We start from the raw sequence: 26,811 nt of genomic DNA, 5'->3' as shown, positions 1-26,811 counted from the left end.
TTCTGGTTTCATTCTACTGTGGCCTGACAGCAGAAATTCTATCATTTCTATTCTTTTAAATTCTGTTCTTTAAATTGTTAAGGTGTGTTTTATCCTGGTGCATGGTCCATGTGAGCTTGAGAAGAATGTATATTCTGTTGTTGTTGTATGAAGTAGTCTACAGACGTCAGTTATATCCAGTTGATTGATGGTATTGTTGAGTTCAACTACATCCTCACTGATTTTGTGTCTGCTGGATCTGTCCATTCCTGACAGAGGGATGTTGAAGTCTCCAACCAAGATATTGGATTTATCTATTTCTCTTTACAATGCTATTAGTTTTTGCCTCACATAATTTGATGCTCTGTTGTTAGGTTGTATATACATTAAGGATTGTTATGTCTTCCTGGAGAAGTGCCCCTTTTATCATTATGTAATGCTCTTCTTTATCCCAGATAACTTTTCTTGCTTCAGAGTCCACTCTGTATGAAATTAATATAGCTACTACTTCCTGTTTTGTTGTTGTTAGTGTTAGCACAGTGTATTTTATTCCATGCATTTACTTTTAATCTATGTGTGTCTATATTTAAAATGGGCTTCTTGTAGACAGCATATAGCTGGGTCTTATTTTTTTATTCACTCTAACAACCTCTGTCTTTTAATTGGTACATTTAGACCATTAACATTCAAAGTGATAATATTTATCATATTCATTAGTGTTTTCTATTTGCTGCCCTTGTTCTTTGTTCCCATTTTCATCTTCCATTCTTTTTCTGTCTTCTGTGGTTTTAACTGAACATTTTTTATGGTTCCTTTTTGTCTCCTTTCTTAGTATGTCAATTATACTTTTTTTCCCCTTTTTAGTAGTTGCCCTAGAGTTTTCCATATACATTTATAGCTAGTCCAAGTCTACTTTTCAAATAACACTACAGTAGACCTTTGAACAACATGCACAGGTCCATTTATATGCAGATTTTTTCCAATAATTATACAGTTAGCCCTCTGTATTCACGGGTTTTGCATCTGTGGATTCAACTAACTGCATATTGAAATTTCCATCTGCGGTTGGTTGAATCTACAGATGTGAAACCCGCAGATGTGGAGGGGCAACTGTACTATGCCATTTTATATAAGGGAGTTGAGCATCCACGGATTGGGGGCTCCTGGAAACAGTCCCCTGTGGATACCTAGGGATGACTGTATACTGCTTCACAGGTAGCATGAGTGCCTTATAATAACAAAATAATCCTAATTCCTCCCTCCCATTCTTTGTATCATTGCTGTCACTCATTTTGCTTCATTATAAACACACACACACACACAAGCATACATAATTGAATACACTGTTGCTATTTGAGCAAACTGGTATTTAAGATCAATTTAGAATGAGAAAAATTTCTTCTGTTCCTTTTTTTATTTCTTCTCCTTCTGGTACTCCCATTATGCATATATTACACTTTTATTTTTGTTGACCCACAGTTCTTAGATAGTCTTTTCCTTTTTTTAAAAAAGTCTTTTTTTTTTACTTTGCTTTTTATTTCTGGAGGATTCTATTGATATATCCTCAAGTTCAGAGATCCTTTCCTTAGCCATGTGCAGTCTACTAATGAGCCTGTCAAAGGCATTCTTAATTTCTGTTACAGTGTTTTTGATCTCTAGAAAATCTTTTTGATTCTTTCTTAGAATTTTCATCTCTCTGCTTAAATTACTCATCTGTTCTTACACATTATCTGCTTTTTCCATTACATCCCCTAGCATATTTATCATAGTTGTTTTAAATTCATAGCCTGATAATTCTAGCATCTGGTATGTCTGAGTCTGGTTCTGATGTTTGCTCTTTCACTTCAAACTGTATTTTGCCTTTTGGCATGCCCTGTAATTTTTCACTGGAAGCCAGACATGGTGTATGAGGTAAAAGGAACTTTGGTAAATAGCACTGTAGTAATGTACTGGTAAGGTACGGTGGGAGGAGAAGTGTTTTATAATCCTCTGATTAAGTCTTAGTCTTTTAGTGAGCCTGTGTCCCTGGGCTGTGAACCTTATGTGTCTCTCAGTTTTTTCTCCCCACTTAGGTGGTACAGGGTGTTTAGAGGGGGCAAGAGTTGGGTATTTCCCTTCCTCTAAGTTGGTTAGGCTCTGATGAGACCCCAACAGATTAGGCTCTGGTGAAATAGTTTCTCTTAAGGGTAGAACAGAATGGTCTAGCATATTTCAAAATGATTACTTTCTCCTCCTCCTACTGGAATCCTGAGAGTTGTGGGTTCCCCATGACTGGATCTCCCTGGCTTTTTTTTTTTAATCTCTCAGGCTTGTCGACTCTGATACTCCAGCATTTCATCAATAGTTCAGAGTTTTCTACCCCAGTACTGGTTCCCATGGAGGTTTCTGCTCATGGGTTTCTGTTCTGTCAAGTTGTGATTCTCTGTATCTGCCTGTTTGTCTGCAATTTTAGGGGCAGTGTTTGCCTTGTTACCTCACTGACAGATCTAGAAGAGTTGTTGATTTTTTTAGTTTGTTCAGCTTTTTACTTGTTAAGATGGAGTGGTGACTTCTCCTTATATGCCAGACTAGAAATTGGAAGGCTCCTTTGTCAATTTTTAATTGGATTATTTGTTTTAGTATTAAGTTGTAAGAATTTATATATTTTGATATAAGTCCCTTAACATATATGTGATTTGCAAATATTTTTCTCCCATTCTGTGAGTTGTCTTTCCACTTTCTTTCTTTTTCTTTTTTCATTACTCCCTGGAAGTCTAGTACCTTCTTTCTTCATTGTCCTGGAGAAGCTCAACCTTTTCCTCTAAATTTGAGTTATTTCTTCCCCCAGATGTTTTAACCACTTTCTATCCCAGTACCTTTTTATGAGCTGCCATCTCTCAAACAAGATCTGATGGCAGGAACTGGGGGATTTTTGTCTTTCATGTGTTTGTCAACGTCTTATTTTAGGTTATGTCACAGAACAGTCATTAAGGTCCTTGACTTAGGGAGCCTAGATTCTGGACACATTCGTGTGGCTACTGATTTAGAATGGGGAGGGTCTAATACCTCTCATTTTTTGATGTTTCACAGAAGAGAGAATAAAACACAAATTATTGTCTAAATAAATCATCCTCTGAATTCTCCTCCCCAAGTAAATTTTTGTGCTTTAAAAATAGTTTCCCTGCTGAATTGTCTCTTTATAAGTGTCCTGTGCATCTCAGGTACCTGTGCATCTGCCTTCTCTGAGTAGTTATTCTCATAGGTAAAGTGGTATCTCTTATTTATGTTATCTCTGAGCATTTTGAATTTGGGTATGTGAGATTACCTTCAAGAATAAAATTAGATAAGTTGATTGCAATTGGAGAGACCTTCATAATCCTGGATGTCTTGTACTTTAAAACTGTAAGAAAATTAATTTAGATGCAGTTTACAGCTATGACCTCTTTATTCTCCTTGTCCAAGTTCTTTAGCCCCTGCTTATATTTTGGGAGCTCATGTCTTATTCTCCTGGGATCTGACATGGACTATCTTGCCATGGATCCTTTTACTGATGGAAAATCTTTTCACTTAATTGATATGTCCTTTGAAATACCAAAGTTTAAACTTTCTGTTAGTCCAGTACATCTATTTTTTTCTTTGATTACTCATGTCTTTGGTGTCATACTTAAGAATCCATTGCCCAATCCAAGGTAATGAATATTTACATTTATGTTACATTTAGGTCTTTGATCCAATTTGAGTTAATTTTGTATATGATGTGAGATAAGGGTCCAACTTTATCTTTTGAATGTGGCTATCCAATGTTCCCAGCACCATTTGTTGAAAAGACAACTCTTTCCCTATTGAATGTATTTGGCACCCTTTTCAAAAATCAATTGACCACAGATACATGGGTTTATTTCTGGACTCTTAATTCTATTCCATTGATCTATATGTCTGTCCCTAATTCCAGAACCACACTATCTTGATTACTGTAGCTGTGTTTAGTAAGTTTTGAAATTGAGAAATGTGATTCCTCTAGCCTTGTTTCATTTTTTCAAGATTGTTTTGACCTTCTGGGTCCCTTGAATTTCCATATGAATTTTAGGTTCAGTTTATAAATTTCTGTGAAGAAAACAGATGGAAATTTCGTGGAGATTACTTTAAATCTACACTTCAATTTGGGGAGTATTGACATTTTAACAATGTCAGACATTATGTTAGACATTAGACATTATGTCTAATATTGTTAAAATGTCTAACAATATTATGTCTAATATTGTTAAAATGTCATCCATGAAATGGGGTGTCTTTCCACTTATTTCGTTCTTTTTTGTAAAATGAGGTCTTTACCATTTTATTTATTTATTTGGCCGTGCCATGAGGGATCTTTGTTCCCCAACCAGGGATCGTACCTGTGCCCTGTGCAATGGAAGTGTGGAGTCTTAACCACTGGACCTCCAGGGAAGTTCCTATTTAGTTCTTATTCAAGTTCTTTTAACAATGTTTTATAGTTTTCAGAATATACATGTTGTACTTTTGATATATTTATTCACAATTCTTTTTAACGTTTATAAATGATAGTGTTTCATTAATCTCATATTTAGATTGTTCTTTGCAAGTGTATAGAAATACCATCAGTTTTTGTATATTTATCTCATATTTTGCAATGCTGCTGAATTCATTTATTAAGTCTAATTATTTTCTAGTGGATTTCTTAGGATTTTCTATATACAAAACTATGTCATCTACAAATAGAGATAGTTTTACTTTTTTTTTCCAGTCTGGATGCTTTGTATTTCTTTTCTTTTTTCTTTCTCTTCTTTTTTTTTTTTTTTTTTTGCCTAATTGCCCTGGCTAGATCCTCCAATACAGTGTTGAATACAAGTGGTGAGAGTAGACATACTTGTCTTGCTCCTGAACTTAGGGAAAAACATTCAGTTTTTTTTGTTTTTTTTGTTTTTTTGTTTTTTGCGGTACGCCGGCCTCTCACCGTTGTGGCCTCTCCCATTGCAGAGCACAGGCTCTGGACGCGCAGACTCAGCGGCCATGGCTCACGGGCCCAGCCACTCCACGGCATGTGGGATCTTCCTGGACCGGGGCATGAACCCGTGTCCCCTGCATCAGCAGGTGGACTCTCAACCAGTGCGCCACTAGGGAAGCCCCAACATTCAGTCTTTTACCATGAAATATTATGTTAGCTGTGGGTTTTTCATATATGCCCTTTACCAGGTTGAGGAAGTTCCCTTTTTCCCTGCTTTAGTGAATGTTTTTTATCCTGAAAGGTTTTTGAAGTTTGTCAGTGTGTGTCTATTGAGATGATAATATGGTTTTTGTTTATTCTATTGATATGATGTTTTACACCAATTGATTTTTGGATGTTAAACCAACCTTACATTATTGGGATAAATCCTACTTAGGCATGGTTTATAATTCCTTTTATGTATTGCTGGATTAATGTGTGTGTGTCTATAGTCATAAGAGATTCTGTAATTTTCTTTCGTAGTGGTGTTTCTGGTCTTGGTATCAGGGTTATACTGACCTCATAGAATGAGTTGGGAAGTGTTCCCCCTCTTTTATTTTTTTTGGAAGAGTTTATGAAAAATTAGTATTAACTCTTCCTTAAATGTTTGGTAGACTTCACTAGTGAAGTCATCTGGATCTGGGCTTTTCCTTGTGGGAAGCATTTTGATTACCATTTCAACCTTTTTATTATTTAGACCTATTCACATTTTCAATTTCTTCTTTTTTTAATTAATTAATTTATTTATTTTTGGCTGTGTTGGGTCTTTGTTGCTGCACATGGGCTTTCTCTCTAGTTGTGGCAAGCAGGGGCTACTCTTCATTGTGGTGCGCAGGCTTCTCATTGTGGTGGCTTCTCTTTGTTGCGGAGCACAGGCTCTAGGCGCATGGGCTTCAGTAGTTGTGGCATGCAGGCTCAGTAGTTGTGGCATGCGGGCTCTAGCGTGCAGTCTCAGTAGTTGTGGTGCATGGGCTTAGTTGCTCCACGTCATGTGGGATCTTCCCGGACCAGGGTTCAAACTTGTGTCCCTTGCATTGGCAAGCAGATTCTTAACCACTGTGCCACCAGGGAAGTCCTTGATTTGTTCTTGAGTAATTTTACTTTGTGTCTTTCTAGGAAATTGTCTATTTCAACTAGGTTATCTAATTTGTTGCCATACAGTTTTTCATAGCATTCCCTAATAATCTTTTTTATATTTCTAATGTGAGTAGTGAAGTCTCCACTTTCCTTTCTGATTTTAGTAATTTCAATCTTCTTTTCCTCATCAGTCTAGCTAAAGGTTTGGCAGTTTTTTTTATCTTTTCAGAGATTCAACATTTAATTTCATTGACTTTCTATATTGTTTTTCTAGTCTCTATTTTATTAGTTTCCATTCTAATCCTTATTATTTTCTTTCTTCTGTTTGCTTTCACTTTAGTTTTCTCTTTTTTCCCCAGTGTCTTCAAATGGAAGTTTAAGTTGCTGATTTGAGATCTTTCTTTTTTAATGGAGACATTTATATCTATACAGTTCTTGTAAGCATTGCTTTAGTGGCATTCTATAAGTTTTGGTATATTGTGTTTGCATTTTTATTCATCTCATAGTATTTTCTAAATTCCCTTGTGATTTCTTCTTTTAAACCCTTGCTTGGGGCTTCCCTGGTGGTCCAGTGGTTAAGAATCCACCTGCCAATGTAGGGGACACAGGTTTGAGCCCTGGTCCGGGAAGATCCCACATGTCGTGGAGCAACTAAGCCCATGTACCACAACTACTGAGCCTGTGCTCTAGAGCCCACGAGCCACGACTACTGAGCCCACGTGCCACAACTACTGAAGCCCACACACCTAGAGCCCATGCTCCACAACAAGAGAAGCTACTGCAATGAGAAGCCTGCGCACTGCAGCAAAGAATAGCCCCTGCTCACTGCAGCTAAAGAAAGCCCGTGTGCAGCAACAAAGCCCCAACACAGCAAAAAATAAATAAATAAATAAATTAATTAATTAAAAAATAAAAGCCAGGATTATTAAAAAAAAAACCCGCCTTCTAATGCAGGGGACACAGGTTTGATCCCTGGTTGGGGAACTAAGATACCACATGCCATGGGTCAACTAAGCCCACGTGCCATGGGGCAACTAAGCCCATGTGCCATAACTACTGAGCCCACTTGCCGCAACTAGAGAGCCTGTGCTCTGCAACTAGAGAGAAGCCCACATGCCGCAACGAAGATCCCGCATTCCGCAACTAAGACCTAATGCAGCCAAATAAATAAATATTAAAAATAAACAACACTTGCTTTTCCAGGAATGCATTGTTTAATTTCCACATATTTGTTAATTCCTCCAAATTTTTCTGTTACTTAATTTCTAATTTCACTCCATTGTAATTGGAGAATATAGTTTGTATAATTTCAGTCACTTAAAATTTACTGAGGCCTAGCATATAGTCTATCCTAGAGAATGTTCCATGTGCACTTCAGAGGAATGTATAATCTTCTATTGTTGGACATGGTGTTCTATAGATATCTATTAGGTCTAGTTTGTGTATAGTGTTGTTTAAGTCTTCAGTTTCCTTCCTGATCTTCTGTCCTGTTGTTCTAGCCGTTATCAAAAGTGGGATATTTAAGTCTCCAACTACTGTTGTTGAATTCTCTTTTTTTTCCTTCAATTCTGTCAGTTTTTGCTTCACATACGTTGGGGTTCTGTTGTTCGGTATGTGTATATTATAATTATTATATATTCATGATGTGTTTGTCATTATAAAATGTCCCTTTTGTCTCTAGTAACATTTTATTCTTAAAGTCTATTTTGTCTGATATTAGTCTAGCCATTCCAGTTTTCTTATGGTTGCTGTTTGCATGGTATATATTTTTCCATCCTTTTATTTTCAACCTATTTGTATCTTTGATCTAAAGTGTTTCTCCTGTAGGGAGGAGATCATGATGGTGGAGTAGGAAGACGCTGAGCTCACGTCCCACACAAACACATCAAAAATACATCTACAAGTGGAGTAATTCTCACTGAAAACAAACTGGAGACTGGTAGAAAGATTCTTCTACAATTGAGCCTGTAAAGAAAGATCCATACAGAGTCAGTTAGGAAGGGAGGAAAAGCAATCAGTTCAGGACCTGTGCCTCCAGGAGGGGACACAGAAGAGGAAGGGAATATCACAGGCTAGGAGATCCTCCCTGGGGAGGGGTTCGAACCATGTATTGGGCACCCCAACCCAGGGGTTCGATAAGAGGAATATGAGTCCCCTTAGCTGGATTGAAAACCAGTGGTACGTACAGGAGGGCTGTAAGAAACTCAGACTCTACTCATGAAGAGCATACACATGCTTGCTTGCTCCTAGGAACAAGGTGGAGGAATCAGATTGAAATTGCCTGGGGCTTTGGCTGGTTTCCCGTGACCACCCCAGTGCATTCCCTGACCCCTCTAGCTCTGGCACAGCTCCCCACTAGGATGAAGGCTGCTGTTGCTGAGCAGAGTGCACACTTAGTGGGGACAGAGCCAGCTCAGAGCCAGCACTGCATCTGAATGGGGTGAGGTCAGCCATTACTGATGCTCGCAGAGGTGGCAGATCAGAAGCAGTCTGGAGCTCTGACTGACATTCCAGGACTATCCCACTGTGTGCACTGGCCCATGCTGAGCGCTTGCTCTGTCCTGGCTAGCTCCTTCAACACAGCTCTGCACTAGGACAAAGGCTGACGTTGCCAAGGAAAGTGCACACTTGGTTGGGACAGAGATGGCTCATACCTGGCACTGCATCTGAACGGGGCTAGGGCAGCCTTACTGGTGCTCACAGAGGCAGCAGATCAGGAGCAGTCTGGAACTCTGACTGGTGTGCTGGGACCACCCCAGCACATGCTGTGACCCATACCGGGAGCCTAGTTCAGCACCCCTTGCTCCAGCACTGCTACCTTCTGGGGCGAAGGTGCTGTTGCCAGGAGTGAGGAGAGCACACACTTAGAAGGAACAGAGCCAGCTCAGACCCTACCCTCAGGGCTTCTGCTCTAGCACCTTGGCACCCAACCCTGACCCTGGTACCGACCACTGAGCATAGGAGAAGCCCTCGCTCTGGCTCTAGCACCTCCATCTCCAGTCCCACCTCCCACCAAGGTGATAACTGCCATCAAACACTGGGGGAAGACATGACCTGTGCTCACTTCAGATCCAACTCTCCCACCAAAGCCACTGGGCACATGCAGACTGTATAAAGATGTCCCCACACAAGAACACCCCTTCAAGACCAGGATAGGTAACTGTTTCACCTAATTTCATAGACACAGAGAAAATTAAACAAAATCAGAAGACAAAGGAATTTGTTTCAAACCAAAGAAAAATTTATAAAACCCTGAAAAACAACTAATGAAACAGAGATAAATAATTTACCAGGTAAAGAGTTCAAAGCATTACTCAGAAAATGCTAACTGAACTTGGGAAAAGAATAGATGAACACAGTGAGAATGTTAACAAGGACCTAGCAAATATAAAAAAGAACCCGTCAGAGCTGAAGACTATAAAAACTGAAATGAAAAGCACACTAGAAGGAATTAACAGAAGACTAAGTGATATAGAAGAACGTGTAAGTGATCCAGAATATAGAATAATGGAAACCACACAATCAGAATAGCAAAACAAAAAATTTTTTTTAAATAAGAACAGTTTAAGGGGCCTCTGGGACAACACAGAGTGTACCAACATTCACATTAAAGTAGTCCAAGAAGGAGAAGAGAGAGAGAAAGAGGTCAAAAATATATTTGATGAAATTATGGCTGAAAATCTCCGGAGCCTGAAGAAAGAAACAGATATCCAGGTACAGGAAGAACAGAGGGTCTCAAACAAGATGAACCCAAACATACCCACACCAAGACATATCATAATTAAAATGGCAAAAATTAAAGAGGATTCTAAAGGCAGCAAGAGAAAAACAGAGTCATATATAATGGAACCCCCATAAGGCTATCAGCTGATTTTTCTGCAGAAACTTTGCAGGCCAGAAGGGAGTGGCATTATATATTTAAAATGCTAAAAGGGAAAACCCTACAAAGTAGGATACTCTACCCAGCAAGATTATCATTCAGGACTGGCAGAGAGATAAAGAACTTCTCAGACAAGCCAAAACTAAAAGAGTTCATCAATACTAAACTGACCCTAAAAGAAATGTTAAAGGGTCTTCTCTAAGTTGCAAAGAAAGGGCTACAACAAGAAGTAAGGATCTATAGGAAAAAAAAAATCCCACTAGTAAAGGCAAATATATATAGTAAAGGCTGTGGATCAACCACTTAAATAAATAAGCTATAACAAAGATTAAAAGACAAAAATTGTAAAATTAACTATAACTATAATAAACAGTTAAGGAATAAACATGAAGATATAAAATATGACAGCAAAAACATAAAAATGTGGGAGAGGGGAGTAAAAACAGTAAAAAAGAAGGGAATAAAAAAAGGTCTTTTAGGGGCTTCCCTGGTGGCGCAGTGGTTGAGAGTCCGCCTGCCGATGCAGGGGACACGGGTTCGTGCCCCGGTCCAGGAAGATCCCATATGCTGCAGAGCGGCTGGGCCCGTGAGCCATGGCCGCTGAGCCTGCGCGTCCGGAGCCTGTGCTCCGCAACGGGAGAGTCCACAACAGTGAGAGGCCTGCGTACCGCAAAAAAAAAAAAAAAAAAGGTCTTTTAGAAGGTGTTTGTATTGAAATGACTACCAGTTCAAAACAAGTACATATAGTTATAGGTCAACATATACGAACCCCATGGTAGCCACAAATCAGAAACCTACAGTAGATACACAAAAACTAGAGAGAAAGGAACACAAACATACCACTTAAGAAAATCATCAAACAACAAGTGAAGAAACTAAAAGAAGAGAAAAGGAACAGAGGAGAATTACCAGAACAGTCAGAAAACAGTTAATAAAAAGGCAATAAGAACATACCTATCAATAATCACTTTAAATGTTAATGAACTGAATGTTCCAATCGAAAGATAGAGGGTGGCTGATTGGATAAAGAAAACAAGACCCATCTATATGTTCCTTACAAGAGACTCACTTCAGAGCTAAAAGCACACACAGACTGAAAGTGAAGGGATAGAAAAAATATTTCACACAAATGGAAATGGTGAGAAAGTGGAGGTAGCAATACTCATATTAGACAAAGTAGACTTTAAAACAAAGTCTATACCAAAGACAAAGAAGGGCATTATATAATGATAAAGGGATTAATACAAGAAGAGGATACAGCAGTCATTAATACATGTGCACCTAATACAGGAGCACCTAAATACATAAAGCAAATATTAGCAGACATAAAGTGAGAAATTGACAATAATACGATAATAGTAGTGGACTTCAACAACCCACTTACATCAATGGATAGATCATCCAGGCAGAAAGTCAATAAGGAAACAATGGTCATAAATGATACAGTAGAGCAATTGGACTTAATTGATATCTGCAGGATATTCCATCCCAGAACAGCAGAATACACATTCTTTTCAAGTGCACATGGAATGTTCTCCAGGATAGATCACATGCTAGGCAACAAAACAAGTCTCAACAAATTTACGAGGGTAGAAATTATATCAAGTATTTTTTCCTACCAGAACGGTATGAAACAAGAAATCAACTACAGGAAGAAAAATGGAAAAAACAAAAACACGTGGAGACTAAACAACATGCTACTAAAAACCAGTGGGTCAATGAATAAATCAAAGAGGAAATCAGAAAATACCTGAGGCAAATGAAAATAAAAACACAATGTCCAGAAATCTATGGGACACAGCAAAGCAGTTCCAAGATGGAAGTTTGTAATGATACAGAACTACCTCTAGAAACAAGAAAAAATTGAAACAAACAATCTAACATCTAAAGAAATTGTAAAAAGAAGAACAAACAAAGCCCGAAGTCAGCAGAAGGAAGGAGATAATAAATCAGAGAGGAAATAAATAAAATAGAGGACCCCCCCCAAAAAACAATAGAAAAGATCAATGAAACCAAGAGCTGATTGTTTGCAAAGACAAACAAGATGATAAACCTTTAGCGAGGTTCACGAAGAAAAAAAAGAGGACCCAAATAAACAAAATAAGAAACGAAAGAGGAGAAATAACATCTGATATTACAGAAATACAAAATATCATAAGAGAATACTACAAATAGTTATATGCCAAAAAATTGGACAACCTAGAAGAAATAGATAAATTTATAGAAGCATACAACCTTCCAAGACTGAATTGGGAAGAAGTAAAAACCTCAACTGACCAATAATAAATAGTGAAATAGAATTTGTAATAAAAAAACTCCTAGCAAACAAAAGTCCAGGACCAGACAGCTTCATAGGGGAATTCTAGTAAACATATAAAGAAGAACTAATAACCTATCCTTCTCAAACTATTCCAAAAAATTGAAGAGGAGGGAACACTCCCAAATTCATTCCCAGAGGCCACCATTACCCTGATACCAAAACCAGACAAGACACTACAAAAAGAATTACAGGCCAATATCTCTGATGAATATAAATGCAGAAGTCCTCAACAAAATATTAGCAAACTGAATTCAGCAATATATAAAAAGGATCATACACCACGATCAAGTGGGATTTATTCCAGGGATGCAAAGGTGGGTCAGTACCCACAAATCAATCAATGTGATACATCACATTAACAAAAGGAAGGATAAAAATCACATGGTCATCTTAGTAGATGCATGGTCATCTCATAGCATTTGACAAAATTCAGCATCCATTCATGATAAAAACTCTCATCAACGTGGATAGAGAGGCAACATATTTCAACATAATAAAGGCCATATATGACAAACCCACAACTAACATCATACTCAGTGGTGAAAAGATGAAAGCTTTTCCTCTAAAAACAGGAACAAGACCAAGATGCCCTCTCTTGCCATGTCTATTTAACATAGTATTGGAGGTCCTAGCCACAGCATCGGGCAAAAAAAGAAATAAAAGGCATCCATACTGGAAGGGGAGAAGTAAAACTCACTATTTGCAGATGACATGATACTATATATAAAAAACCCTCAAGTCTCCATCAGAAAACTATTAGAACTTAATAAATGAATTCAGTAAAGTTGTAGGATACAAGATTAATATACAGAAATCTGTTGCTTTTCTTTTTTTTAAAGATATTTATTAGGGACCAACATATGTAAAGGGAAGCAGACTTATATATTTATTATTTGTTTATTTTTTGGCTGTGTTGGATCTTCGTTGCTGTGTGCGGGCTTTCTTTAGTTGCGACGAGAAGGGGCTACTCTTTGTTGTGGTGCGCAGGCTTCTTATTGCAGTGGCTTCTCTTGTTGCGGAGCACGGGCTCTAGGTGTACGGGCTTCAGTAGTTGTGGCACATGGGCTTCAGTAGTTGTGGCTCGCGGGCTGTAGAGCCCAGGCTCAGTAGTTGTGGCGCACGGGCTTAGTTGCTCTGCGGCACGTGGGATCTTCCCGGACCAGGGCTCGAACCCATGTCCCCTGCATTGGCAGGCAGATTCTTAACCACTGCACCACCAGGGAAGCCCTCTGTTGCTTTTCTATACACTTATAATGAACTATCAGCAAGAGAAAGTAATAAAACAATCCTGTTTAAAATTGTATCAAAAAGAATAAAATACCTAGTAGTAAATTTAACCAAGGAGGTGAAAGACTATACTCTGAAAGCTATAAAACACTGCTGAAGGGAATTAAAGATGATCCCCCAAAATGGAAAGATAATCCCATGTTCATGGGTTAGAAGTATTAATATTGTTAAAATGACCATACTACCCAAAGCAATCTACAGATTTAATGCAGTCCCTATTAAAATGACATTTTGCCCAAAACCAGAACAAATAATCCTAAAACTTATATGGAAATCAGAAAAGATCCCCCCAATAGCCAAAGCAACCTTGAGAACAAGAACAAAGCTGGAGGTATCATGCTCACTGATTTATTGGCACAAAAACAGACACATAGATCAATGGAACAGAATAGAGAGTCCAGAAATAAACTCATACACTTATGGTCAATTAATCTACGACAAGGTAGGAAAGCATATATAATGGGGGGAAAGGCAGTCTTTTCAGTAAGTGGTGCTGGGAAACTGGACAGCTACATGTAAAAGAATGAAATTAGAACATTTTCTCACATCTCATACAAAAACAAACTCAAATGGATTAAAAATCTAAATGTAAGACTGGAAATCATAAAACTCCTAGGAGAAAACACAGGAAGAACACTCTTTGACATAAATAGTAGCAATATTTTTATGGATCTGTCTCCTAAGACAAAGGAGACAGAAGCAAATATAAAAAATGGGACCTAATTAAACTTAAAAGCTTTTGCACAGCAAAGGAAACCATTGACAATATGAAAAGACAACCGACTGGGAGAAAGTATTTGCAAATGATACGACCAATAAGGGGCTAATCCAAAATATATAAATAGCTCATACAACTCAATATCAAAAATACAACCTGATTTTAAAATGAGCAGAAGGCTTGAATAGACATTTTTCCAAAGAAGATGTTCAGATGGCCAACAGACACATGAAAAGTTGCTCAACATTGCCAATCATCAGAGAAGTGTAGATCAAAACCACAATGAGATATCACCTTATATCTGTTAAATGACTATCATCAAAAAGACCACAAATAGGGCTTCCCTGGTGGCGCAGTGGTTGAGAGTCCGCCTGCCAATGCAGGGGACACGGGTTCGTGCCCCGGTCCGGGAAGATCCCACATGCCGCGGAGTGGCTGGGCCCGTGATCCATGGCCGCTGAGCCTGCGCATCCGGAGCCTGTGCTCCACAACGGGAGAGGCCACAACAGTGAGAGGCCCACGTACCGCAAAAAAAAAAAAAAAAAAAAAAAAGACCACAAATAACAAATGTTGGCAAGGCTGTGGAGAAAAGGGAGCCCTAGTACACTGTTGATGGGATTGTATATTTGTGTAGCCACTCTGGAAAACAGTACGGAGGTTCCTCCAAAAACTAGAAATAGAACTACCATATGATCCAGTAATTCCACTCCTGGGTATATATCCAAAAAAAACCCAGAAAACATGAATGTGAAAAGATACATGCACGCCAAGGTTCATAGCAGCATTATTTAGAATAGCCAAGATGTGGAAGCAACCTGAGTGTCCATCAACAGATCAATGGATAAAGAAGATGTGGTGTATATATATATATATATATATATATATATATATATATATAAAATATATATATATGTATATGTATATTATATACATAATATACATATATATATTCATATATGATAGAATATTACTCATCTATGAAAAAGAATGAATTTTTTTTGTCATTTACAGCAACATGAATGGACCTGGAGGGTATTATGCTTCATCAAATAAGTCAGGCAGAGAAAGACAAATACTGTATGATATCGCTTATATGTGGACTCTAAAAAATAAATGAATGAATATAACAAAATACAAGTAGACTCACAAATATAGAGAACAAACTAGTGGTTTTTAGTGGGGAGAGGGATGAGGGGAGGGGCAAAATAGGGGTAGATGATTAAGAGGTTCTAACTACTATGTATAAAATAAATAGTTACAAGGATATACTTTACAGCACAGGGAACACAGACAGTGTTTTATAATAACATTAAATGGAATATAATCTATAAAAATATTGTGTTGCTATGTTGTACAACTGAATCGAGTATAATATTGGAAATCAACTATACTTCAATAAAGATAATAAAATACAGTGTTCCTCCAGTATATAACATATAGTTGGATCGCTTTTAAAAATCCATCTTACAATAACTGCCTTTTGATTGGATTGTTTAGTCCACTCACATTTAATGATATTGATATAGTTGGATTATATCTGCCATTTTCGTTTTTATTTTCTGTTTCATCTCTTTTTTGTTTCTCTAGTCTTCCTTCACTGCTTTGTTTTGTATTAAGTGAATGTTTTCTAGTGTAACATTTTAATTTTTTTAATCATTTTTCCAGTGGTTATATTTAATGAGGGATGCGTCTAATGTGTAGCATTCTGGGGTTTGATACTTCATGAGTTTCTCTATATTTAAATAGGTTTTAGAAAATAACCTTAGAGGGAGTATTAGGATATGTTGGAACTAAGATAGATTTAAAACCCTTAGCTTAAAAAACTTGTTTCAAAGTTTCCCTGAGCTCCTTTTCTACCAGTCCTCTTCTTTTCTGGCTGCATAGTGACTTGTTACAAGGTGTGTTTAACAGACACCAGAGGGTTTTAGTAGTAGTTGGTTGCACCTAAAACTACTACTAAAGACAGTTTGCGATGGGTGATAATTTGGGGGAGGTACGTGGGCAGGAATTTACAAACCTTTTTGGTTGCCCCAAAATGACCTGAGAAAGTAACACACTACGTTAAGGCCAGGATCCCTTCAATTGAAGATTACATATTTATCAGTTTTTACAAGAAGTTGTTAGGTAAAGCTGCTACCTGTAGGGGAACAAGTCTTAAAAGCTGGGTTGTGAAATGTAGGAGAATGGACAATGACTAGTATTCTTTTTTTTTTCTTCTTGTGTGAAAACCATCTAATCAATGGTCCTTAAGTATGAAATATTTGAAAGCCTAATATGTACAAGGCTCTAGGGCATAGAACGGTCAACAAAGTATAGCTAGTAGTGGGGATAGACACGTATTTTGTGTTAAAGTTAAATTTCCCTACACAAGCTCAACTTATCCCCAATCTTGGGCAAATGCAGCCATGTGCTTTCATCCCTCATGCTCCTGACATGGAGTAAATATCATAGTCCCGTAGATAGGAGCAACTGTAAAATTAATAGCATTCCCAAGCTCAGCTTGGTTTGCTACACTGTTCTGCAGCCTTTTACTTATCCATCGTCAACGCTTTCTCACTCTCCTGTTTATCTCTTCTAAGAATTTGCCATTCTTATTAAGCCCTCCACTGTGGCCTTCTTACTCTCTCACGAGCCTGTCTTCTACTTCAGAGAATATATTAGTTATGAAGTGAGGAATTTTCTCTCTACCTCCAAGCTGACTAGTGGTGACACCCATTTTTTACCTTCTTCCCTTCAGACTCCAGCCTTCCTGTCTTAGGCTAACTCTTCCACCTTTTTTTCTTTTTTAATTTAAAATAATGAATTTGCTTGTTTTCCCCAAATGATAACGTTTATTATAAAAAGTTAAACAGTAAAAGAAGTAGAGAAAAGCACTCTCTATCTTTGCTCTTGATGATCCCCTCCCTATTTCTCCATGACCTTGCTCCATCAGCTATGCTCTTCTCTCTTGTATCTTCATCCTCTTCCTCTCCCTTCTTCTTCTGCTTCCTTCCTCCCTATCTACAAATATACTCAAATCCTCCATCCAGGAAGAAATACTCTGCCTCTTCTCAAACTATAGTTTCCCTCTTTCCTTTCACTCTTATTTTTGGGATAAATTTGTCAAAACACTGGCACTGGGTATCTGAATGTGTTCTTTCTCACTTCCCATTCAATCTCTTCTCAACATACTGCAGGATGTCTTCTATTTCTCCTGTTCTAACAAGGGAGACCTAAAGTAGGTTAATATTGCTGGTTAATTCTCTCCTTTGATGAACTTCAGACAGCACTGAGAAGTAGCAAGTGATGAGTGGCTAAAGATGAGGATAAGCAGGTAGAGGCTAGGCTGCTGGGGACTGCTAACCTCTATCAGTGCTGTGGTTATTGGAAAAGAGCCCTGTAGCGCTTCAAGTAGGTTTTAAGAAAACAGAATGGAATTGAATTTTAAATCGATAATAATGGTGGCTATGTGGTGGGTGGGAATGAAATAGTTGTTGGCCAAGATCCAAGGCTGGGAGACCAGTGAGGATATAATAGCTATACCATGTACAAAATGGTGAGGGCGTGAGCTAGGGCAATTGTAAAGTTGGAGAAGATGGATTCTAGAGATCTTTATAAGAGTAGAATACAACTTTAGTGAGAACTAAGATATGTATATATTGGTGGTGTCATTGTTGAATAAGAAGATGACTTCCAGGTTTCTGGCTTGACTTAAGGAGGAAAATGGTACCATTGACTGAGATAAGCAATATAGGAGGAACAAGTTTGGTTGCCAGGGTGACAATAAGTTCAGTTTTAGAGATGTTTAGGGCACTCAAGAAGAGGCAGTAATCAGGCAACAGGATATAAGAATTCGAAGCTTAAAAGAGAGATGAAGGTGGGAAGTAGAGATTTAAGAACTATCAGCACTTAGCTAATGGTTAAAAGCATGGGAATATAAGAGATCACTTACAGAGATTATAACAAGAGGAACAGGCTAATGTTAGTATCCAAGGGAATTTTAGAGGATGAGTTAAGGAATAGCCCAGGAAGATTTCTGTCTTCTATCCTTGGGGTTTTTTGTTTTGTTTTGTTTTGCTTTACACATTCTCTGTAAGAAGTCTTATCTATACCAGTGGCTTTAAATACTCTTTTTTTCAAAATTCAGTTTAGTATTTCTAACTGTGTACTGGACTCTTCTTCCCTGAATATTTCAAACTTAGCATCTAAGACTTAGATTTTTCATCTCAAATAATATCATCATCATTAACAATAGCAGGCCCTCCTTTCTGGGGGTGTAGGCATAACTGAGGGTGTCATCCTACCATGTGGTCTCATTGAGCATCTCTTCACCCTCAGTCGTTTACATTTTGGGTGCTTTTGAGTGGAATACAGAGAAATCAGGAGATGGAGATGAGCAAAAGGCTGCAAGCCACCCAAAATCCCACCCACAAAAAGATGGATAATGGACATGAGGGGTGACTGTACCGCAATGTCAGGGCAGTGGAACAGGGACCACAGCCCTGACATCACCATGGATTCTTCTCAGATGGTGCAGGATAAATGCAAGTCATGTAAGTTCATGCAATATGATGCCACTTTTATAAAGCCGAACACTAAATATACATTTCATTGGATTCATACATATGTGCTATAATTATGAAGGAAAGCAAGGGAATCAACACAGTGGCCACAATGCTTCCCTGTGGGGATGGCACAGGGGTGTGTTTTGGGGAGAGTGAAGGTGTTGATGACATTCTCATGCTCAAGGGGAGTGGTGGCTTCACGGATTTTCACCTTATGCTTTATATGTTATATATTCTTATGTATGTACCAAATATTATGCAAATAAAAAACCAAAAAGCCAACTAGACTTAACAGACATATACAGTAAGTCCTCTACATATGAATGAGTTCCTTTCTGAGAGCACATTCGTAAATCCAATTTGTTCATAAGTCCAACAAAGTTAGCCTAGGTACTCAGCTAACACAATTGGATATATAGTATAATATTATACTTTTCACACAAATAATACATTAAAAAAACATAAAGAAAACATTTTTAATCTTACAGTACAGTACCTTGCAAAGTACAGTAGTACAGTACAACAGCTGGCATACAGGGGCTGGCATCAAGTGAACAGGCAAGAAAAGTTACTGACTGGAGGAGGGAGAGGAGCTGGGAGATGGTAGAGCTGAAAGATCATCAACAATAGGAGATGGAGGGCAAGCTGCAATTTCACTCATGCCTGATGTTGGTGGAATGCACGTTCGCATCTCTGAAAGTTTGTAACTTGTAAGTTTGTATGTAGGGGACTTAATGTACAGAACATTCCACCCAACAACAGCAGAATACACATTCATTTCCAATGCATGGGGGACATTCTCTGGGAGAGATCACATGTTAGGCTGCAAAACAAGTCTTAATAAATTAAAAAGATTGAAATCGTTAAAAAAAAACCATGACAGTAGATGATATTGAGCACTTATTACATGCTGAGTACTAGGTGCTTTACGTATTTTAACTCATTTTATTTCTCACAGCACCTTGATGAAGTGGCATATTATATCCATCTTCCAGATGAGGAAATTGATACATGGAAATGTAAGTAACCTGTCCAAGGTCACATAGCTAGTAAGTGGCTATGCCTGAAATTGAACCTAAGCAGTCTGGCTCTAGAGCCATTAATTTTAACCACTGTGTTCTACTACCGTTCTTAAATTTCTTCACCATCCTTTGTTCTTAGTTTCAGTTAATGTCACCATCCCTCAGGTTTTTTAAGCTGGCAAAGTCAGTGTCATCTTCTTGACTTATCCCTGTTCCTTATCCTGAACATTATACACACTGTTATTTTGCCTTTTCTCTAGCCTCTTTTTAATTTAAACCCTTATCTACTCTTATTAGACTATTACAGTAGTCATCCCTGTGGTCTTCATGCCTCCTATCTCTTCCCCATTCCAGCTTTCTTCAACACTTTGCTGTAGCTACTATCCTACTGATCATTTCTTTGCTTAAAAGTCTCTGTTGGGGTTCCTAAAAAAGGTAAGCACAGAATTTTCATATGACTTGGCAGTTTCACTCCTAGGTATATTATTAAAGAGAATTGAAAGCAGGCTTTCAAATGTAAACTTGTACATGAATGTTCATGACAGCATTATTCATCATAGCCCAAAATGGAAACAAGCCAAATATCCATCACCTGATTAACAGATAAGCAAAATGTGGTATAGCCATACAATGGAACACTTCAGAAAAAAAAATGAATGAATGAAGTACTGATACATGCTGCAACATGGATGAATGAGCAGAATAATCCTAAGTGAAAAAAGCCAGACAGAAAAAGCCTCATACTGTATGATTTCATTTATATGAAATAGAATATTAATATTTTTCTATTCCACTTGGCAAACTGATACTCACTTTGGAAGATTCTGCTCAAATGTTACCTTCATGTGAAGCTTTTCCTAGCTGCCCCAGGCACACCTAATTGCTCCCTAGTCTATGTTCCCACAGCACCTTATTTATATTTTTGTTCTAGCATTTAGCTTAATTGTTTTGTAACTTGTCAATTAATATATGTTTCCCATTTAATCAGTGAGTTTTAAACTTTTTTGGAGGTCATAGATGATATAAACTGTGGGATATCTTTCTAGAAAAATGCACATATATTTATATATTTACACAGTTTTCATGTAATTTCATGGAGTTCATGAACCTCCCAAAGGGCATGTACAGACCCACTCACCTGCATCAGAATCACCTGGAATGCTTCTTTAACAAGCCAATTCCCAGGTTCCACCCCCAGTTACTAAATCAGGATCTTTGGAGGTGATACTTTTATTCACTAGACACTGCAACACATTGAGAATAAAAATATGAATAAGATGTGACTTTTGCTCTTAAGGAATAAAGACAATCTAGTGGTAAGGGAAACATAACTAGAGAAAATGTGACAAAGTAACAACAGAGAGTGAGATTAGAGACATACATCTTCAGAGAGAAGGCAATTAAACAAAGACAGAGAAAGAATAAACATTTACTAAGTGCACAAGGTAAGGAAGGGCATTTCAGGAAGAAACTGAATTGCCCAGGCATGAAATGGTAAAGCAGCATGGCCCATTCTTGTAACTGAAAATAGACTAGTATAGCTGAACTATAGGTATAGAATAAGGAATTGATAGAAGATAAAGTTGGATAGGTGGGCAGGGGTCAGAACACAAAAGGGCCTTGTAGGGACTTCTTTGGTGGTCCAGTGGTTAAGAATCCGCCTTCCATTGCAGGGGATGCGGGTTCGATCCCTGGTCAGGGAACTAAGATCCCACATGCCATGGGGCAACTAAGCCTGTGTGCCACAATTACTGAGCCCATGCGCTCTAGAGCCCACGCACCGCAACTACTGAGCCCGCATGCTCTGGAGCCCACGTGCCACAACTATTGAGCCTGCGTGCTGCAACTACTGAGCCCGCACGCTCTGGAGCCAGTGCACCACAACTAGAGAGAAGCCCATGTGCAGCAACTAGAGAAGCCTGCATGCCACAACGAAGATCCTGCGTGCTTCAACTAAGACCCAATACAGCCAAATAAATAAATAAAAACAAAAACAAAAACAAAACAAAAGGGCCTTGTATACCAAACTGTGTGGTAGCCATTGGAGAGGTTGTTTTTTGTCGTTGTTGTTTTGGGGTTTTTTTGCCGCACCACGAGGCTTACGGGATCATAGTTTCCCGACCAGGGATTGAACCCAGGCCACAGTGAAAGCACCACTGGACCACCAGGGCATTCCCATTGGAGAGTTTTAAAGGGGAAAGTGCACTGTGTTTTAGACAGCTGGTTACAATGTGAAGAATAGACTGGGAAAGACCAGAGGAAGGGGAGATTAGTTTAGGCGGCTATTGGAATTGTCTCAAGGGAGAAATGAGGTCCTGAACAAAGAGAGGAAGTGATAGATTTAGAGAGGTATTTCTGAAGACGATTCAATAGACCTTTGCTGACTAAGTAAATATGGAGAGAACGAGAGGAGTTAAGAAGGGCTTAAAGCCTTTAAATGGATTAAAATGGCTTAAAGCCTTAAAGGGCCCTGGTTTAGGAGACTAGGTCAGTGATGAGACCATTAACTAAGAATAAAACTGTTGGCAGTAGGGCTTCCCTGGTGGCGCAGTGGTTGAGAGTCCGCCTGCCGATGCAGGGGACATGGGTTCCTGCCCTGGTCCGGGAAGATCCCACATACCGCGGAGCGGCTGGGCCTGTGAGCCATGGCCGCTGAGCCTGCGTGTCCGGAGCCTGTACTCCGCAACGGGAGAGCCCACAACAGTGAAAGGCCCGCGTACCGCAAAAACAAACAAACAAACAAAATGGTTAGCAGTAAAACAAGTTTGGAGAGTGGTGACTGTGATATAATAATCGCTAACATTTATTGAGAGCCCACTGTGTGGCAGGCACTATACTAAGTGCTTTATATGTACTTATTTTAATTCTCACAACGTTAAATGAGGTGTTACTATAATCCCCATTTTTATTAATTAAGTGAAAAGAGAATGAAGAGCCAGTAAAGGAGATTGAGATTATGTTCATTCAATATTATGAATTTAGTTCTTGTTAATTTTTATGCTCATCAGTTTGGGAAGGTATTTATTTGAGCTTTTCATGCCCAGTGCTATGCCAAGAGCTTTGGAAGCTATCTATGGTGTGCGATACCTTGTGCTCTCAAGTTACAGTAATTTTAAAAAGCATCACTGAAGAGGTGGGACTAGGTGTTTTTTTTAATTAATTAATTTATTTCTGGCTGCGTTGGGTCTTCCTTGCTGCACATGGGCTTTTTCTAGTTGTGGTGAGCGGGGGCTACTCTTCATTGTGGTGCACAGGCTGTAGGTGCGCAGGCTCCCGTAGTTGTGGCTCATGGGCTCTAGAGCTCAAGCTCAGTAGTTGTGGCACACTGGCTTAATTGCTCCACGGCATGTGGGATCTTCCCAGACCAGGGCTCGAACCCGTGTCCCCTGCACTGGCAGGCGGAATCTTAACCACTGCACCACCAGAGAAGTCCCTAGGGTTGTTTATTAAACAAGAGGAGGATTTAGGCACAGGGAGAGGTAGTGGGAGGACATTCTAAGAAGAGGCAACAGTATGAAGAAAGGTATGGAGATAGGAATGTACCTGGTGTGCTCCAGAAAGAGTGAGGAAGAAGTTGGTATAACTAGTGGCAATTACAAGTGTGAGAGTAACAGGAAATAAGGTAGTAGTATATTGGCAGAAGGATAGCAGATAATGGAAGACTTTGAAAACCAAGATGAAGTGTTTCAACTTGAGGCAACTAGAGAACTGTTGAGGTTCCTTGAGCAAGAGAATAGCATGATGAAAGCTGTGCTTTAGGAAGATTTTCCCAAAGCTGTGTGTAAGATATACTGGGAAACAGTAAAGGGAGACCAGCTAGGAATCTGTCATGCAAACCAGGTGTGCAGCAATGAGATCCTGGGTGATCCCACTATCGTTGAAGAAGGATGTGTAAATGAGACACATTATAATGGAATAAATGACAGATCTATTTTTGCACCCTGTATCCGAAGATGAGGCTGAGACTTTTACCTAAAAGACTGGAAGAATTGTGGTACCACTAACAGGAATGGGATATTTGAGAAGGGGAGCCAAGTGTTAGGGTAAATAATCTATTCTAGATTGTTAAAAATTCGAAATAGCTGTGGCTTGGTGTGAGATGCTCATTCTCTGAATTTAATATCTTCCTAAGATATAGTCAGGAACTAGAAAATATTAGAACTATATATGTATTTTTTGTATAATGTCATTTATTTGTTTATTCAAGATTTATTTATTTGTAGTTTGGTGAGATTAGAGTGTGAGAGTTTGTCAGGGTAGGGGTCCAGTTGCAGACAGGCTAGAAAGAAAGAAGCTCATCAAAGAGGACTTTGCATGATGTACTGACTTTTGACTTTATTTTGCAAGTAATGGGGAGCCATCAAAAAAAGGCTTTTGAGCCAACAAGGTAACATATTCAGATCCTTTTTTCAGCACTGGATTGTTAATTTCTTGTGGACAGTGACTCTGTATTATTCATCTTTGAGCTAGTCACTCAAAGGTGACATATTGCCTTTTGTTTATTAAACATCTACAATGGGCAGGTACTGTGTTAAAGATTTAGTGGTAAGTAACAGATCCACTTGCTACTCTCAAACAACAAACAAAAATGCACCCAGAATCTAGTATTTCTCTCCATCTCCACTGCTACCCGCCTAGATGATAAATTCTACCTGGATTATTGTGATAGCTTAGTCTGTCTGCTTCCACTTTTGCCCTTCAACAATTCATTTTTTTCTAGAGTAGATACAGTGATCTTTTCAAAAGGGTAAGGACTTATCCTTCTGGTTATGATGGAGTAACAAGGACTGGATTTACCCTTCTGCCTTAAATAACTGCAAAACTGGACAAAATATATGAAACAACAGTTCAGAGAGAGTGAGCCTGGATAGAGTCTAGTGGTCTCTCTGAGTTTAGGAGGCAGAGTTGAGAATTCAGGGAAGCTGAAGTGGCTAAGAAAGAGTATTGCCTCAGTAGTGAGGACAAATTAGCTCTAGACCAAAGGTTGCTCTGGTTCTGCCTAACAAAACTTAAGAGCAAGCCTTGAAGGGGTTAAACTGTTTCTGAGTAACTTAACTATATCTCAGAACAAATTGCAAAAGTATTTAAAGGAAAAATAAAGAAAAACTCCAGCACCCAACAACATAAAATCCACAATGTCTTGTATCTAGTAACAAATGATGAGGTATACAAAGCAGGAAGATAGAGCAAAATTAATCAACAGATACAGACCCAGAAATAGCACAGATGATAGGATTAGTAGACAAGGACATTATAATAATTATTTTGAATGTACTCTATTTTTTCAGTAAAGTAAAGGAAATGTGATCATGTTGAGGAGAGACATGGAGAACATAAAAAGACTGAAATTAAACTTCTAGAGATGATACATACAATGTCAGAGAAAAAAAATACTTGATTGCTTTAACAGATTAGACACTACCAAAGGAAAAATTAGTTAACTTGAAGACACAGCAGTAGAAACTATCTGAAATGAAACACACAGGAAAAAATGACTAGAAGAAAAAATTAACAGAGCATCAGTATACTTTGGGACAACTTCAAGTGGTCTGAACTTGGGAGAGATATTGAAAGTAGAGATAGAGATTTGCTAGTCTCAATTATAATTGATGGTATTTGAAGCCATAGGCTGGATGCCATTGCAGAGGGAGAAAATAGTAGAGGGAAAACAGAAGAGGACCAATGACAGAACTTGGGAGAATGGCTTCATATAAGTAAGGGATCCCTTTATAGCAGTGTTTGTTAGAAAGCAGATTCCAGAATCTCTGATTTCAAAATTTGTCACTGACAAAAGATTCTCAGCCTTCACAGCCAGATTTCTTGAAAAAACATTCTATATTCATTACTGCCACTCCTTGCATATGTGGTTGTGGAGACAAAGCAAGCAAAAATTTGATGGTATTCTAGGCAGAGGGAGCACAGAAGTGTGCATGACCATAGTATTTGGGGAGAATTTCAAGTAATATATTATTAATGTGTAGGGATTATGTAATGGAGTAGCAAGAGCTGAAGCTGCAAAGATCAGCATGGATCAATGGGGAACCATGGCAGGCTTTTAAGCAGAGGAGTGATATGACTACATGTGTATTTTAGAAAGAGCCATCCTGGTGGCAGTGTAGAAAATGGATTAGAAGGAAGCAAGCCAAGGCAGGGAGATCAGTTAGGAGGTATATTAGTTTCCTAGAGCTGCCATAACAAATTACCACAAATTAGTTGGCTTAGTGTAACAGAAATGTATTATATTTCTGGAGGCTAGAAGTCCAAAATCAAGATGTTGGCAAGGCTATACTCCCTCTGAAAGCTCTAGAGAAGAATCCTTCCATGTCTCTTCCTAGCTTCTGGTGCTCCCAGCAATCCTTGGCATTCTTTGGCTTGTAGCTGCATCATTACAATCTCTGCCTCCCTGTTATGTAGCTTTCTCTGCCTCTTTCCTGTAAATACTCGTGTCTATATGGCTTTCTTTTCTGCATGTCTTTACATGGCTTTATTAGGGCCTGCCTTAATCCAATATGACTTCATCTTAGCTGCTTATATCTGCAAAAACCCTATTTCCTAATAAAGCCACATTCTGAGATTCCAAGTGGACATGAATTTTGGGGGACATTATTCACCTCAGTACAAGAGGCCATTACAGTAATCCAGGAGAGAGATGATGAGAGTCTGACATGGCAATGGGAGTGAAGTGGGATGGACAGACTCAAAAGGTAGACTTGTTATGGGTACTTGCAGGCATGCTTGATTATATCTTTCCTTTAACCAGTAGTGAATCTTTAACATATATCTCTCTAATTCCATTAAAAGTCAGTGACACTGTTGCTTTTTTTTTGAGCTTTTACCATCTGCCTGTTTCAGATGGTACATCATTTAAGTAATAAGATTAAGTGTACAAAGGTTAAAATTCTTAATTCTTTTTATAGGATCCTATAAAATCTTTTTTAATGGCAGTATAGTTGGTGTACAATATTATGTAAGTTACAGGTGTACAATATAGTGATTCATAATT

At 38.5% G+C, this 26,811-nt stretch overlaps 1 long non-coding RNA gene across 1 annotated transcript in view; it reads left to right on the top strand.

Annotated features, from left to right (window-relative positions):
* Positions 1–26,811, top strand: part of LOC141277644 (uncharacterized) — a 45,569-nt gene that overhangs the window by 2,937 nt on the left and 15,821 nt on the right. The window contains exon 2 of the long non-coding RNA XR_012329375.1: positions 19,745–19,805. This is a non-coding gene — a long non-coding RNA (uncharacterized lncRNA). The remainder of the gene's footprint in view (positions 1–19,744; positions 19,806–26,811) is intronic.

The sequence above is a fragment of the Tursiops truncatus genome, chromosome X, assembly GCF_011762595.2.
Source record: "Tursiops truncatus isolate mTurTru1 chromosome X, mTurTru1.mat.Y, whole genome shotgun sequence".
Classification (NCBI taxonomy): Eukaryota; Metazoa; Chordata; class Mammalia; order Artiodactyla; family Delphinidae; genus Tursiops; species Tursiops truncatus.
Note: the sequence above shows the minus strand (reverse complement) of the source record. Positions and strands in the feature narration are given on the sequence as shown.